Consider the following 14,761-nt stretch of genomic DNA (forward strand, 5'->3'; position numbering starts at 1 on the left):
GGGCGGGGGGGGTCACTCAGCCAGCAGATGGCGCCAAGGCCACAGTGTTGCCACAACACAGCCTCCTGGGAGGCCTTTGGCTGCACAAAACACTCCAAAATATTTAAAATCAGGGGTTTTTTTGCTCAGGATCAGATTTAATTCTTATGCAAGGGGCCCTTTGGTACCAGTGTCTGTGAAAGGAAAGGTAGCAATGGAGAATTTATTCCTCTCCTGGCTGGTACAAACTCCCAAGTTCAGGCCATTCATTGATAGGAAGGAAGAGCCTCTGGGGCAGATGGGGTCTTTGGGATTGCCCAAGTACACACTCCAAGGTTGTCGAGTGCCAGGCAGTGAGCTGCAGCACAGCAGAACGTGGTGGAACTTTGAGACATCCTCGCCTTTGCAGTGAGACCCTGCAGACTGGCTGGGCAGCAACCCCTTGAGGGTGCCAAAACCACTGGGTCAGGACTGGGATCACCTGTGGAACTCTCAGATGCAAAGCCTTCCTAGCCAAGGTCTCTGTGTCCATGGGTAGTAGAGTCACTTGTATCCACCATTTGGGTTTTGGAACATCAGGTGGTGCCCCATGTGGCCCCACTGTGGCCACAGCAGCATTCTTCACCCCATTCAACTTGTGCAGGCCACTTAGGCAAGGGTTCCTAGAATCTGTGCCCACCTCCTGGCTACTTCATTACAGCAAAGAGAAGCTGCCACTGAGGTCCCGGGCTTACACAGGCCCACCGGGGTTCTTTCATCACAGTTCTTCAGTCCTTGTGAAAGCTTTTTGCTCCAGCCATCTTCTCAAGGGAGGTGTAAAGGCTTTGGGGACATCCAGAAGGAGTCACAGGTCTTGGCTTCCTGTAGTGCTGGCTCTATGCAGAGAAGATGGGAATAATAACTGGGGAGTGGAACTGCTCACTTGAATGGAACCTTTCATTTCCTGCAGGTGAAGACTTTTCCCAGGGTGAAGGGGGGAGTCTACTTCTGGCTCTCTGCACCTTCCAGCTGCCCCCCAACCTCAGGCCCCAGGGTCAAGTCACATGTGGGGTGGGTCTTAGAGAAGGCTCTTGCTGGGCATCTGGAATCCTGCCCTCACCTTCTGCAGTTCAGGTCCCAACAGCCAAACCAACACCAGACTGCCACTCCTCCCCTGAAGGCAGAGCAGCCTGGGGGGTGACACTACCCTGGGGTGGATCCCCAGCACCTCCACTTACCAGCTCTGTGCCTAGGTCCTGTTCTTTTTTTTTTTTTTTGAGATGGAGTTTCACTCTTGTTACCCAGGCTGGAGTACAGTGGTGTGATCTCGGATCACTGCAACCTCCACCTCCCGGGTTCAAGTGATTCTCCTGCCTCAGCCTTTTGAGTAGCTGGGATTACAGGTGTTTGCCACCATGCCCAGCTAATGTTTTTGTTGTTGTTAGTAGAGACAGGGTTTCATCATGTTGGGTAGGCTGGTCTCGAACTCCTGACCTCCAGGTGATCTACCTGCCTTGGCCCCCCAAAGTGCTGAGATTACAGGCGTGAGCCACTGCGCCCAGCCTGGGTCCCGTTCTTAACCTCCCAGTGTCTTTGTTTCCTCATCTGCAAAAGCCGGTTAATGGTAGTCCCCTTGTCTATGCCTGGCAGGGGTTGAGAGCTCCGTGCTTGATAAGGGTCTCCAGTGTATCTCTGCACCATCACTGCAGCAAAAGCCACCATACCTGAAGCTTCCCCTACCTCCCACACTGGCCCAGATTGCCCATATTAGCTTTCTGTCTACTTTATAGATGAAGAAACTGAATCCTAGAGAGATTGACTAAGAAGCAGTGGGGGAGTGGCAGAGGTGGGATTTGAACCCAGATCTATGGGACCCTGGAGCAGAGGAGGGGCTCATACAGCTGTGCCCTGAAACTGCTCTGGGTTGATTATCAAGCACAAGTTACTGAAGGGTTTTCATGTAGCTATAACGGAGTTTGATCATTTGAACTCATACCCTATAAAGTCTACCTGTCAAAAACACCTTTCTTCCAGTTGAAAGCCTCCCACCTGAGTTCCCAAGACTGACTCTACTGCCTTCCAACCTCAAGTCTTTGGACATGTTATAGAGGCTTAGGATTTGACAGGATCATAAAGGCTACAAGGTCTTGTCCCCATCCCTCTCCATTGGATGCCTGAGTCCTATATTTATTGCATTCATGTCGCCAATAACAGAAAAGCCCACTCAAACTAGCTTTAACAGTAAACTCCAGAGGCCCCCTCCACCTTCAGGCAAAGTGTGACCCAGCAGCTCAGCGACATCAGTAAGGATTTGTTTCTTTCTCGCTCTCCTCTGTGCCTTCTGTGCTGCTGATCTCATTTTAAGGGCAGCCCACCTCACATCCAAGATGTCTTCTTTGTCACATCTAGTCAGGCTCCCTCGTTATTTCCAAGGAGAAGGAAATACCTTGGTATGGTGCAGTGGCACACACTGGTAACTCCAGCAGTCTGTGAGGCCAAGGTGGGACGATTGCTGGAGCCCAGGAGTTTGAGATCAGCCTGAGCAACATAGTGGGACCTTGTTTCTACCAAAAAATTAAAAAGATTAGCTGGGTGTGGTGGTGCATGCCTGCACTCCCAGCTACTCAGGAAGCTGAGCAGAAGGATTGCTTGAGCCTGGGAGATTGAGGCTACAGTGAGCTAGTATTGTGCCACTGTACTCCAGCCTTGGTAACAGAGTGTCTGTCTCAAAAGAAAGAAAGAGAGAGAAGAAAGGAAAGAAAGAGAGAGAAGAGGAAGAAGAGGAAAAAGAAGAAGGAGGAGGAGGAGGAGGAGGAAAGAAACAGAAAGGAAGAAAAGGAGGGAAGGAAGGAAGGAAGGAAGGAAGGAAGGAAGGAAGGAAGGAAGGAAGGAAGGAAGGTAGGTAGGTTGGCTAGACGTCGTGGCTCACACCTGTAATCCCAGCACTTTGGGAGGCCGAGGTGGGCAGATCACCAGAGGTCAGGAGTTCAAGACCAGGCTGCCCAACATGGCAAAACCCTGTCTCTACTAAAAATACAAAAAACTAGCCAGGCGTCGTGGCAGGCACCTGTAATCCCAGCTACTTGGGAGGCTGAGGCAGGAGAATCACTTGAACCCAGGAGGCGGAGGTTGCAGTGAGCCGAGATCACACCACTGCACTCCAGCCTGGGCAACCAGAGCAAAACTCCTCCATCTCGGGGAAAAAAAAAAAAAAGAAGAAGAAGAAGAGAGGGAGGGAGGGAGGGAAGAAAGAAAGAGAAAGTGTTCGGTGTCCTCACCAAAGGTTTTGAGATGTATTCTAATTGGACCAGCTAATCACATGCATACCCTGAACCACATTAATGGAGGGATGGGAGGCACTGGTAGACTTCGACTAAGTCTAGTTAGTCCAAGTTCCACTCCCAGACCCAAGCAGATCCTCAAAAGGAAATTGGGACCTGATTCGACGGGAAAAAAGCTAGGGGAAATAGATGCTGAAGAGGTCAAGCATCAGATGGCCCCTACAGTTTCCTACGGTTTTCCTGCCAATGAATTGTCCAGACATAGTTCAGTGTCTCCCAAGCCGCCTCTGTCATGCTAGGCTCCAGCTGTTGTCAGGAGGCCTTTCCCATTGACATGTCTCCCTCTGAGAATCCAAACTCTGATTCTGGCTCTGAGGCCACAAAAACATTCTGGTTGTTTTGTTTGTTACAGCCTTTCAAAGGCAGAACCGGGAACTGAAATCTCCTTGTTGCTCCTCTCCTCCAGATAAATCTTCCCAGTTTCCCATTATGCTACATCAGACTTGGCTGTGTCATTTGGACAAGTTTCCTAACTTTTGTTGTTGTTGTTGAGACAGAGTCTCACTCTGTCATTCAGGCTGGAGTGCAGTGGTGTGATCTCAGCTCACTACAACCTCTGCCTCCCAGGTTCAAGCGATTCTCATGCCTCAGCCTGCTAAGTAGCTGGGATTACAGGCACACACCACCATGCCCAGCTAATTTTTGTATTTGTAGTAGAGATGGGGTTTCACCATGTTGACCAGGCTGGTCTCGAACTCCTGACCTTAGGTGATCTGCCCGCCTCGGACTCCCAAAGTGCTAGGATTAGAGGCATGAGCCACCATGCCTGGACAACAATTTTTTTTTTTTTAAGAGACAAGATCTTCCTCTGCCACCTAGGCTAGAGTGCAGTGGTGCAATCATAGTTCACTGGAGCCTTGAACTCCTGGGCTCAAAGAATCCTCCCACCTCAGTGTCCTGAGGAACTGGGACTACAGGCGCATGCCACCATGCCTGGCTAATTTTTTATTTTTTATAGAGATGGGGTCTTGCTGTGTTGCCCACACTGGTCTTGAACTCCTGGGCTCAAACAGTCCACCTCAGCCTCCCAAAGTGTTGGGACTGCAGGCATAAGCCACCACACCCATCCAGTTTCCTAACTTGTACAGGTCTCATTTTCCTCATCTGTCAATGCTGGGGGCAATCTAAGCTTCTCAAACTGATGGGGAGTCACATATTGGGAGAGAAGAGTCCCTGAACAAACACACTACACGATCTAAAGGCTTGATTTTACTGGAGTTTCTGCTCCACCATGGAAATATTAATACAAAATATTTCAAAGTTAAAACAGTTATGGACAACTCAACGATAAAAAATATAATATTTTGGCCGGGTGCAATGGCTTACCCCTATAATCCCAGGACATTGGGAGGCTGAGACAGGTGGATCACTTGAGGTCGGGAGTTTGAGACTAGCCTGACCAACATGGTGAAATCCAGTCTCTAAATAATAATAGTAATAATAATAATTTTAAAATGTGCAAAGGACTTGAATAGGCATTTCTCAAAGAAGATATGTAAATGGACAATAAGCACAAGAAAAGATATTTGACATCATTAGCTGTTAGGAAAATGCAAATCAAAACCACAGTGAAATATCATTTCATACACACTAGGATGGCTGTAATAAAAAAAGAGAAAGAGGCCGGGTGCAGTGGCTCAAGCCTGTAATCCCAGCACTTTGGGAGGCCAAGACAGGTGGATCACGAGGTCAGAAGATCGAGACCATCCTGGCTAACATGGTGAAATCCCGTCTCTACTAAAACATACAAAAAACTAGTCGGGCGAGGTGGCGGGCGCCTGTAGTCCCAGCTACTTGGGAGGCTGAGGCAGGAGAATGGCGTGAACCCGGGAGGCGGAGCTTACAGTGAGCCGAGATCGCACCACTGCACTCCAGCCTGGGCGACAGAGCGAGACTCCGTCTCAAAAAAAAAAAAAAAAAATGTTGGCAAGGGTATGGGAATATTGGAACCCTCACAGATTGCTGGCAGAAATGTAAAATGGCACAGCCTCTGTGGGAAACAGTTTGGCAGTTCCTCAAAAAGTTAAATATAGAGTTACCATATAACCCAGAAATTCTACTCCTAGCTATACATTTCTAGATAATTGAAAACATATTCCCATACAAAAACTCATATGTGAATATTCATAGCAGCATTATTCATAATAGCCAAAACATGGAAACAACCCAAATGGCTATCAACTGACGAATGAATAAATAAAATGTGGACTATTCATACCACAGAATACAGTTCAGCCATAAAAAGGAATGATATACTAACAGATGCCAGAACATAGACGAGCCTTGAAAACACCACACTAAGTGAAAGAAGCCAGACACCAAATGCCACAGATTAACACGATTCCATTTACATGAAATGTCCTAAATAGGTAAGTCCATAAAGATAGAGTGAATTGGTTCCCAGGGATTGAGAAGAGAGGAACATGGGAGAATAACTGCTAATGGTAGAAAGTTTCTTTTTGGGGCTGATGACAATGTTCTGAATTGTACACTTTAAAAGGGAGAATTTTATGGTACATAAACCTTGTCTCAATAAAAAGAGTTCCATTTAACTTCTTAAAAAGCTGGTTAGGGGCCTCATTTTCCTTATCTGTCAATGCTGGGGGCAATCTAAGCTTCTCAAACTGATGGGGAGTCACGTATTAGGAGTACAGTGTCCCTGAGCAAACACACCACAGCATCTAAAGGCTTGATTTTACTGGAGTTTCTGCCCCACCATGGAAATATTAATACAAAATATTTCAATGTTAAAACATTTATGGACAATTCAACATAAAAAATACAATAATTTGGCCAGGCACAGTGGTTCACTCCTGTAATCCCAGCACTTTGGGAGGCCAAGGTGGGTGGATCACTTGAGGTCAGGGACCAACCTGGCCAACATGGTGAAACCCTGTCTCTACTAAAAATACAAAAATTAGCCAAGTGTGGTGGCAGGCGCTTGTAGTCCCAGCTACTTGGGAGGCTGAGACACGAGAATCACGTGAACCCAGGAGGTGGAGGTTGCAGTGAGCTGAGATGGCACCACTGCACTCCAGCCTGCGCGATAGAGCAAGACTCTGTCTCAAAAATAAATAAATAAATAAATAAATAAATAAATAAATAAATAAAAAGCTGGCTAGGCATGGTGGCTCATGCCTGCAATCCCAGCACTTTCGGAGGTCAAGGCGGAAGATCGCTTGAGCCCAGGAGTTTGAGACCAGACTGGGCAACATAGTCAGACCCTTGTCTCCTCAAAAAATTAGTCAGGGTGGCACATGCCTGTAGCTACAGCTGCAGAGCAACCAGCTACAGAGCAACAGAGTAGGACTCATCTCAAAAAAAGAAAAAAAATGTTGCAGATGTATTGTGGAATAAAATGCGGACTCCGCATGGGCATTTTAAAAATACTTTTGTTATTTTTGTAAAACTGAAAGTTGTTTATTATTTTAAAAGTTTTCAAATAATAAAAGCTAAAGAAGAAACATAGAGATAATCATTGTTAACTTTAGTGAACCTCCTTTCAGACATCCTACTAATGAGTTTGTTAGGATGTTAATTGGTGCTCAATTTTATATACAAGGAGTTATGACTAAATCGGGGGTTGGGTTGACATGCTATCTTCTTTGGTCTGTGCAATCCCCTCTCTGCTTTTATTTTATTTTCCCACCCCATTTCCTACCCTATCCCATTTTCCACCCCCTCAACATTTAATCTTTTTAAAAATACATACAGTGGCATGATCATAGCTCATGCCATGAGCTATGAGTGTCTGTTCTCACACGTGAGCCTCTAACTCCTTAGGCTCAAGCACTCCTGCCATCTTAGCCTCCTGAGTAGCTGGGACCACAGGCACATGCCATCATACCTGCCTAATTTTTTTTTTTTTTTCTGAGACGGAGTCTTGCTCTGTTGCCCAGACTGGAGTGCAGTGGCGCAATCTCCACTCACTGCAAGCTCCGCCTCCTGGGTTCATGGCATTCTCCTGCCTCAGCCTCCCGTGTAGCTGGGACTACAGGCGCCCGCCACCGCGCCTGGCTAATTTTGTATTTTAGTAGAGACGGGGTTTCACCGTGTTAGCCAGGATGGTCTCGATCTCCTGACCTCGTGATCCACCCGTCTTGGCCTCCCAAAGTGCTGGGATTACAGGCGTGAGCCACCACGCCCGGCCGCCTGGCTAATTTTTATATTTTTTTTGTAGAGATGGGGTTTCACCATGTTGCCCACGCTGGTCTTGAACTCCTGGACTGGAGTGATCCTCCCACCTTAGCCTCCCAAAGTGCTGGGATTACAGGTATGAGCTGCTGCTCCTGGCCTACTTATTTATTTATTTTAAAAATTGTTTTATCAACTCCCAAGCGCTTAGACTCCAAAGTCTTAACTCATTCCAGCATTAATTCAGAAGTCTCCCAGCCTGACCAACATGGTAAAACACGTCTCTACTAAAATACAAAATTAGCCAGGCGTGGTGGTGCCCACCTGTAATTCCAGCTATTTAGGAGGCTAAGGCAGGAGAATCGCTTGAACCCGGGAGCTGGAGGTTGCGGTGAGCCAAGATCGAGCCACTGCACTCCAGCCTGGGTGACAGAGAAAGACTCTCACTCAAAAAAAAAAAAAAGTCGTAAGTCCAAAGTCTCATCTAGAGATGAGTCCCTTCCACCTATGAGCCCATAAAATAAAAAAGAAGTTATTTACCTCCAAGATATAGTGGGGGTATAGGCAGTGAGTAAACATTATCATTCCAAAAGGGAGAATTTGATCAAAAGAAAGGGGCTACAGGCCTCATCCAAGTCCAAAATCCAGCAGCCATTCATTAAATTTTTTTTTTTTTTGAGATGGAGTCTCACTCTGTCACCCAGGCTGGAGTGCAGTGGCGAGATCTTGGCTCACTGTAACCTCTGCCTCCCAGGTTCAAACCATTCTTCTGCCTCAGCCTCCCAAGTAGCTGGGACTATAGGCATGTGACACCACGCCTGGCTACATTTTTTTTTTGAGGTGGCGTTTTGCTTTTGTCACCAGGCTGGAGTACAATGGTGGGATCTCGGGTCACTGCAACCTCCTCCTCCCGGGTTCAAGCAATTCTCCTGCCTCAGCCTCCTGAGTAACTGGGATTACAGGTGCCCACCACCATGCCCAGCTAATTTTTTGTGTGTTTTTAGTAGAGACAGTGTTTCACCATGTTGGTCAGGCTGGTCTCAAACTCCTGACCTCAGGTGATCCACCCACCTCAGCCTCCCAAAGTGCTGGGATTACACGCATAAGTCACTGCACCTTGCCTAATTTTTGTGTTTTTAGTAGAGATGGGGTTTCACCATGTTGGCCAGGCTGGTCTTGAACTCCTGACCTCAGGTGATCTGCCCGCCTTGGCCTCCCAAAGTCCTGGTGTTAGATATAAGTCCTAAATTTATCTTCAAAGAATCAATATGTCAGTATGTTCAATTCTTTGCCTTCTACTTTTTTTTTTTTTTTTTTTTTGAGATGGAGTCTCGCTCTGTTGCCCAGGCTGGAGTGCAGTGGCCGGATCTCAGCTCACTGCAAGCTCCGCCTCCCGGGTTTAAGCCATTCTCCTGCCTCAGCCTTCCGAGTAGCTGGGACTACAGGCGCCCACCACCTTGCCTGGCTAGTTTTTTGTATTTTTTAGTAGAGACGAGGTTTCACCGTGTTCACCAGGATGGTCTCGATCTCCTGACCTTGTGATCTGCCCGTCTCAGCCTCCCAAAGTGCTGGGATTACAGGCTTGAGCCACCGCGCCCGGCCTGCCTTCTACTTTTAAACTTAACTTCCTCATAAAGCAATCTTTTTCGATTACCTGCTCCGCCCTGACTCATTCTCCACCCTGACTCATTCCATAACCATTTTTCCTGCCAAACCACTCACCCCATCACTCTCTTTAAATTAATCAATTAGAATTAGTTTAGCCTGTTGGTCTAACCCTAGCCAATAGGGGGATGACACAGCAACAAGGGCCATGTGCATCAGGAATAAGAAACTCTTCCCCTCCCTTGCCCAGGTGTGTGCTCACCATTGCTCCATCTGTGAGGGCACACCCTTCTATGGAATTAAATTGCCTTGCTGAGATGAAAAAAAGAAAATTTTTTATTCAAGTGCTATTTCTTTTGCTGCACCAAAAATTTATTTATAACACTGGGATTACAGGCATAAGCCACTGCGCCTGGCCCATTCATTAAATCTTAATGCTCCAAAATAATCTTCTTTGACTCCATATCCTGCATTCAAGGCACACTGGTGGGAGGGGTGGGTTCCCAAGGCCTTGGGCAACTCTGCCCCTGTGACTTTTCCACACTGAAGTTGCAAGCCATTGGTGGCTCTAACATTCCTGGGTCTGGAGGATGGCAGCCTCTTTCTAACAGCTCTNGCTTGAGCCACCGCGCCCGGCCTGCCTTCTACTTTTAAACTTAACTTCCTCATAAAGCAATCTTTTCGATTACCTGCTCCGCCCTGACTCATTCTCCACCCTGACTCATTCCATAACCATTTTCCTGCCAAACCACTCACCCCATCACTCTCTTTAAATTAATCAATTAGAATTAGTTTAGCCTGTTGGTCTAACCCTAGCCAATAGGGGATGACACAGCAACAAGGGCCATGTGCATCAGGAATAAGAAACTCTTCCCCTCCCTTGCCCAGGTGTGTGCTCACCATTGCTCCATCTGTGAGGGCACACCCTTCTATGGAATTAAATTGCCTTGCTGAGATGAAAAAAAGAAAATTTTTTATTCAAGTGCTATTTCTTTTGCTGCACCAAAATTTATTTATAACACTGGGATTACAGGCATAAGCCACTGCGCCTGGCCCATTCATTAAATCTTAATGCTCCAAAATAATCTTCTTTGACTCCATATCCTGCATTCAAGGCACACTGGTGGGAGGGGTGGGTTCCCAAGGCCTTGGGCAACTCTGCCCCTGTGACTTTTCCACACTGAAGTTGCAAGCCATTGGTGGCTCTAACATTCCTGGGTCTGGAGGATGGCAGCCTCTTTCTAACAGCTCTACCAGGTAGTGCCCCACTGGGGACTCTGTGTGTGGGGTCTAACTCCACATTTTGCCTTGGCACTGCCCTAGTAGAGATTCTCTGTGAGAGCACTGCCCCTGCAGCAGGCTTCTGCCTAGACATCCAGGCTTTCCTCATACATCCTCTGAAATCTAGGTGGAGGCTGCCAAGCCTTCACTTTTGGACTCTGCACCCACAGGGTTAACATCATATGGAAGCTGCAAGTCTTACTGCTTGCATTCTCCAAAGTGAGACTGCAAAGTGGCAGCAGCTTGAGCTATACTTGGGCCCCTTTGAGCCCTGGCTGGAGCTAGAGTGGTCGGGATGTGGGCAGCAGTGTCCTGAGACTGTGCAGGGGAGCAGGGCCCTAGGCCTCACCCATGAAATCATTCTCCCCATTAGGCCTCAGGGCCTGTGACGGGAGGGGCTGCCACAAAGGTCTCTGAAATGCCTTCAAGACCTTTTCCCCATTGTCTTAGTTATTAGCACTTGGCTCCCTTTTAGCTATGCAAATATCTCTAGCAAGTGGTTGTGCCACAGCCTGATTGAATTCTCTCCCTGAAAATGGGCTTTGCTTTTCTACCACATGGCCAGGTTGTAAAATTTCCAAACTTATACATTCTGCTTCCCTTTTAAATATAAGTTCTGGCCAGGCATGGTGGCTCATGCCTATAATCCCAGCACTTTGGGAAGCCGAGGCAGGTGAATTGTCTGAGGTCAGGAGTTCGAGACCAGCCAGACCAACATGGTTAAACCCCGACTCTACTAAAAATACAAAAAAATTAGCTGGGTGTGGTGGTGCATGTCTGCAATCCCAACTACTCGGGAGGCTGAGGCAGAACTGCTTGAACCTGGGAGGCGGACATTGCTGTGAGCAAGACTGCACCCTTGCACTCCAACCTGGGCAACAAGAGTGAAACTGCATCTGAAAAACAAACTCTCTCTCTCTATATATATATATGCACATATATACATATAAATACACACACATATATATATACACACACACACACACACCAACTTTAAGTCATTTCTTTGCTCCCACGTCTGAGTGTAGGTTGTTAGAAGCAGCAAGGCCATATCTTCAATGCTTTGCTGCTTAGTAATTTCTTGTGTGATACCCTACATCAAACATCCCCAGATCCCTGTGGCATGAACACAATGCAGTCAAGCTCTTTGCTAAGGCATAACATGCGTTACTCTTGCTGCAGTTACCAATAAGTTCCTCATTTCCATCTGAAACCTTGGCAGCATGGACTTCATTGTCCATATCACTATCAGCATTTTGGTCACAGCCATTTAACCAGTCTCTAAGAAGTTCCAAACTTTCCCTCATTTTTCTATCTTCTTCCCAGTTCTTCAAACTCTTTTTTTTTGAAATGGAGTCCCACTCTGTTGCCAGGCTGAAGTGCAGTGGCACAATGTCAGCTCACTACAACCTCCACCTTCCATGTTCAAGTGATTCTCCTGCTTCAGCCTCCCGATTAGCTGGGATTACAGGTGTGCACCACCATGCCTGGCTAATTTTTGTATTTTTAGTAGAGACAGGGTTTCACCATGTTGGCCAGGCTGGTCTTGAACTCCCAACCTCAGGTGATCTGCTCACCTCAGCCTCTGAAAGTGCTGGGATTACAGGTGTGAGCCACCATGTCTGGCCTGAGCCCTCCAAACTCTTCCAAACTCTACCTGTTACCCAGTTCTAAAGTCACTTCTATACTTTCAGGTATCTTTATAGCAATGCCCCAATCCTCGCTATCAGTTTTCTGTATTAGGCTGTTCTTGCATTGCTATATTAAAAAAAATACCTGAGACTGGGTAATTTATAAAGAGAAGAAGTTGAACTGGCTCACAATTCTGCAGGCTTTATAGGAAGCATACTGCTGGCATCTGCTTGGCTTCCAGGGAGGCCTCAGGAAGCTTGCAGTCATGGTGGAAGGTGAAGTGGGAACAGACACATAGTGAAAGCAGGAACAAGAGAGGGAATGGAGGGGGAGGTGCCACACAGTTTTAAATGGCCAGATCTTGTGTGAACTCAGAGCAAGAGTTCACTTATCACCAAGCATGGCCCAAGCCATTTATGAGGGATTAGTCCCCATGATCCAAACACCTCCCACCAGATCCTACCTCCAATACTGGGGATTACAATTCAACATGAGATTTGGCAGCGAGATACACTCAAACTATATCATGACCCCTTAGGGTTGTACAGTTAGTAAGTGGTATCCTTTGGCCACTTTCCAAAAGCTGAAGCACCTTAAACCTCTGCTGAGACCACTTAACAAGGCCCCTGGCTTTGGCGAAAAGTGTGGACCTGGGCTAAGACCCTTCCAGATGTGTAACCTTAACCTCTCTGTGCCTTTGTTCCCTCACCTGTAAAAGGGAGATGTTCATGACTTTTCTGTTGCTTCTTTAGAACTCAGCTTTATGATTTTTAGGATTAAAGAGATAGTATGCATTTCCAGCTGGGAGACAGCTCCAAAAATGTGCCTTCAGGGAGGGCAACTGAGTCTCTTATCCCTCCAGTTCCCAGCCCCTGTAAGCAAAAGTCACCTCCTCTCTTGCTCTAAAGAAGATGTGTGTCTGCCTCCACCCACCTCACTTGACCACTTCACCTGAGGTTCGAATGTGGAAAAAATTGGATTTTTTCCAATTGTTTTTTCTTGCTATAAATTATTGCAAATCCTTATTTATAAAAGTAATACATACTTAAAAAATTACTAAACATAAAAAGAACACACCTGGCAGGGTGGCTCAAGCCTGTATCTCAGCACTTTGGGAGGCTGACGCGGCTGGATTGCTTGAACTCAGGAGTTTGAGTCCAGTCTGGGCAACATGGGGAAACCCTTTCTCTACCAAAAATACAAAAACTAGCCGAGTATGGCGGTGCGGGGCTGTGGTAGCAGCTATTGGGGAGGCTGAGGTGGGAGGATCACTGCAGCCCAGGAAGTCGAGGCTGCAGTGAGCTGAGATCTCACCACTGCACTCCAGCCTGGACGACAGAGCGAGCCCCTGTATCTAAATACATACATACATACATACACACTCACACACACGTGGCCATCCTTTATTTTAATGGATGCGCATCTAGTCCACTGGGGTTCTTCCCAGCGATTGTCTTTCACTCCTGGCTCTGGCTTGCATCTATGGTTTGAGGATGACTTAGGGGAAAATCCCACGGTGGGGCATGGGATTCCCATGGGTCTACACGGCCCTCCAGGTTCCCGCCTCCCTGGACGGCTAGGGTCCTGGGTTTGGGCAGTCCCGCTACTCTCGGGTTGGTTGGCCCGGACCTTCCAGCCCCTGCCCTGTCCCCTGCAGAAGAAGACAATCTGCACGTGGGGGTTCCTGACCCTCGGTTGCAACAAAGATCCCGGCACGAGCCAGATGTGAGCCCGCCCTGGTGCGGTCCCCCCGGGTCCCTCCTCTCACCCGCAGAGGCGCCTCCCTGAAACTCTGCCGCGAACCCCTTCCGGCGGCTTTAGCTTGGTTACCTCCTGACCACTGGGGTGCCGCCGCCTGGGCCAGCAATTTAGAGCGTGGCGCCTCAGTTTCCTCATCTGGAAAGTGGGGGCGGATCCAGCACTTCTCAACGCAAGCTGTTGGGAAGGGAGAGGCCTGTAGTGTGTGGGGAATGCGAGGGTCTCGGTGATTGCTAGTCCTTGGCAGGAGACGAGGAGGAGGGGCCCGGGGTCTGGGATCGCTGAGGGCGCCCGGTGCTCTCAGGCCCCTGGCTGTGCTCTGGACCCTGGGCTCTGGCCCCGAGAGATTCCTTGGAAACCCACCCTCCCCCTAATCCCACATTTGGGAAAACTGGAGGCTGAAGTGGAGCCTCCTGGCAATTGAGAAGAACAGCGAGGACGAAAACAAGCCTCAGAGTCTGGGTCCTCTGGGCTCTGGGGAAGGGGATTCAGCCAGGGGCCGCCTCTAGCCCCATCCTTTAGCCCTGCCTGCCCGTGCCTCATCCCCCTCACCCAGGCCTTGAGGGAGGGGTCGGTCAGTGACGGTGATGGTGGTGACTATTCAGCGTGGCTTCTGCAGGTGCCTCCAGTGAGTTGCGGGTCCTCTGAGGCAGCCATGCCCTCCTCACAGGCTGAGAACACCAAGCCACCGCCTGCGGTCAGGGACCTATATGAAAAAGTCAAGTAGACACCATTACCAACATCCTAAGTCATTTCTAGGGCTGGAAAAGGGAGGGGAGGCCTGCCACAGACCTCCCCTTCCCCACCTGTCCAGCTCACTCTGGGGGCTTCAGCAGCCCTTTCCTGCACAGTCCAGGGGTATCCCCTTTAGAGAGCCCCCAAAACTCTGAGCCTGTCCACACTCCTCTGCCTTTGCACACCTGCTTCCCTCTGCCTGGAATTCCTGCCCCATCCTGTATCTGTAAACCCTACTCATCCTTCAAGGCACAGCTCAAAAGTCACCTCCTCCAGGAAACCTCTCTGCTTTCCCAGGTAGAAATGCCCTTCCCTCA

General features: G+C 48.3%; 1 long non-coding RNA gene across 1 annotated transcript; it reads right to left on the reverse strand.

Annotated features, from left to right (window-relative positions):
- Positions 1-276: 276 nt before the first annotated feature.
- On the reverse strand, positions 277-14,402 carry LOC108517638 (uncharacterized). Its single transcript, XR_001882167.1, has 3 exons — positions 14,262-14,402; positions 13,782-13,886; positions 277-854 (listed from the first exon to the last, which is right to left on the reverse strand). It is a non-coding gene; the product is annotated as an uncharacterized LOC108517638 (long non-coding RNA).
- Between the last annotated feature and the right edge of the window lie 359 nt (positions 14,403-14,761).

The sequence above is a fragment of the Rhinopithecus bieti genome, unplaced genomic scaffold, assembly GCF_001698545.2.
Source record: "Rhinopithecus bieti isolate Rb0 unplaced genomic scaffold, ASM169854v2 scaffold_39746, whole genome shotgun sequence".
NCBI classification, from domain to species: Eukaryota; Metazoa; Chordata; class Mammalia; order Primates; family Cercopithecidae; genus Rhinopithecus; species Rhinopithecus bieti.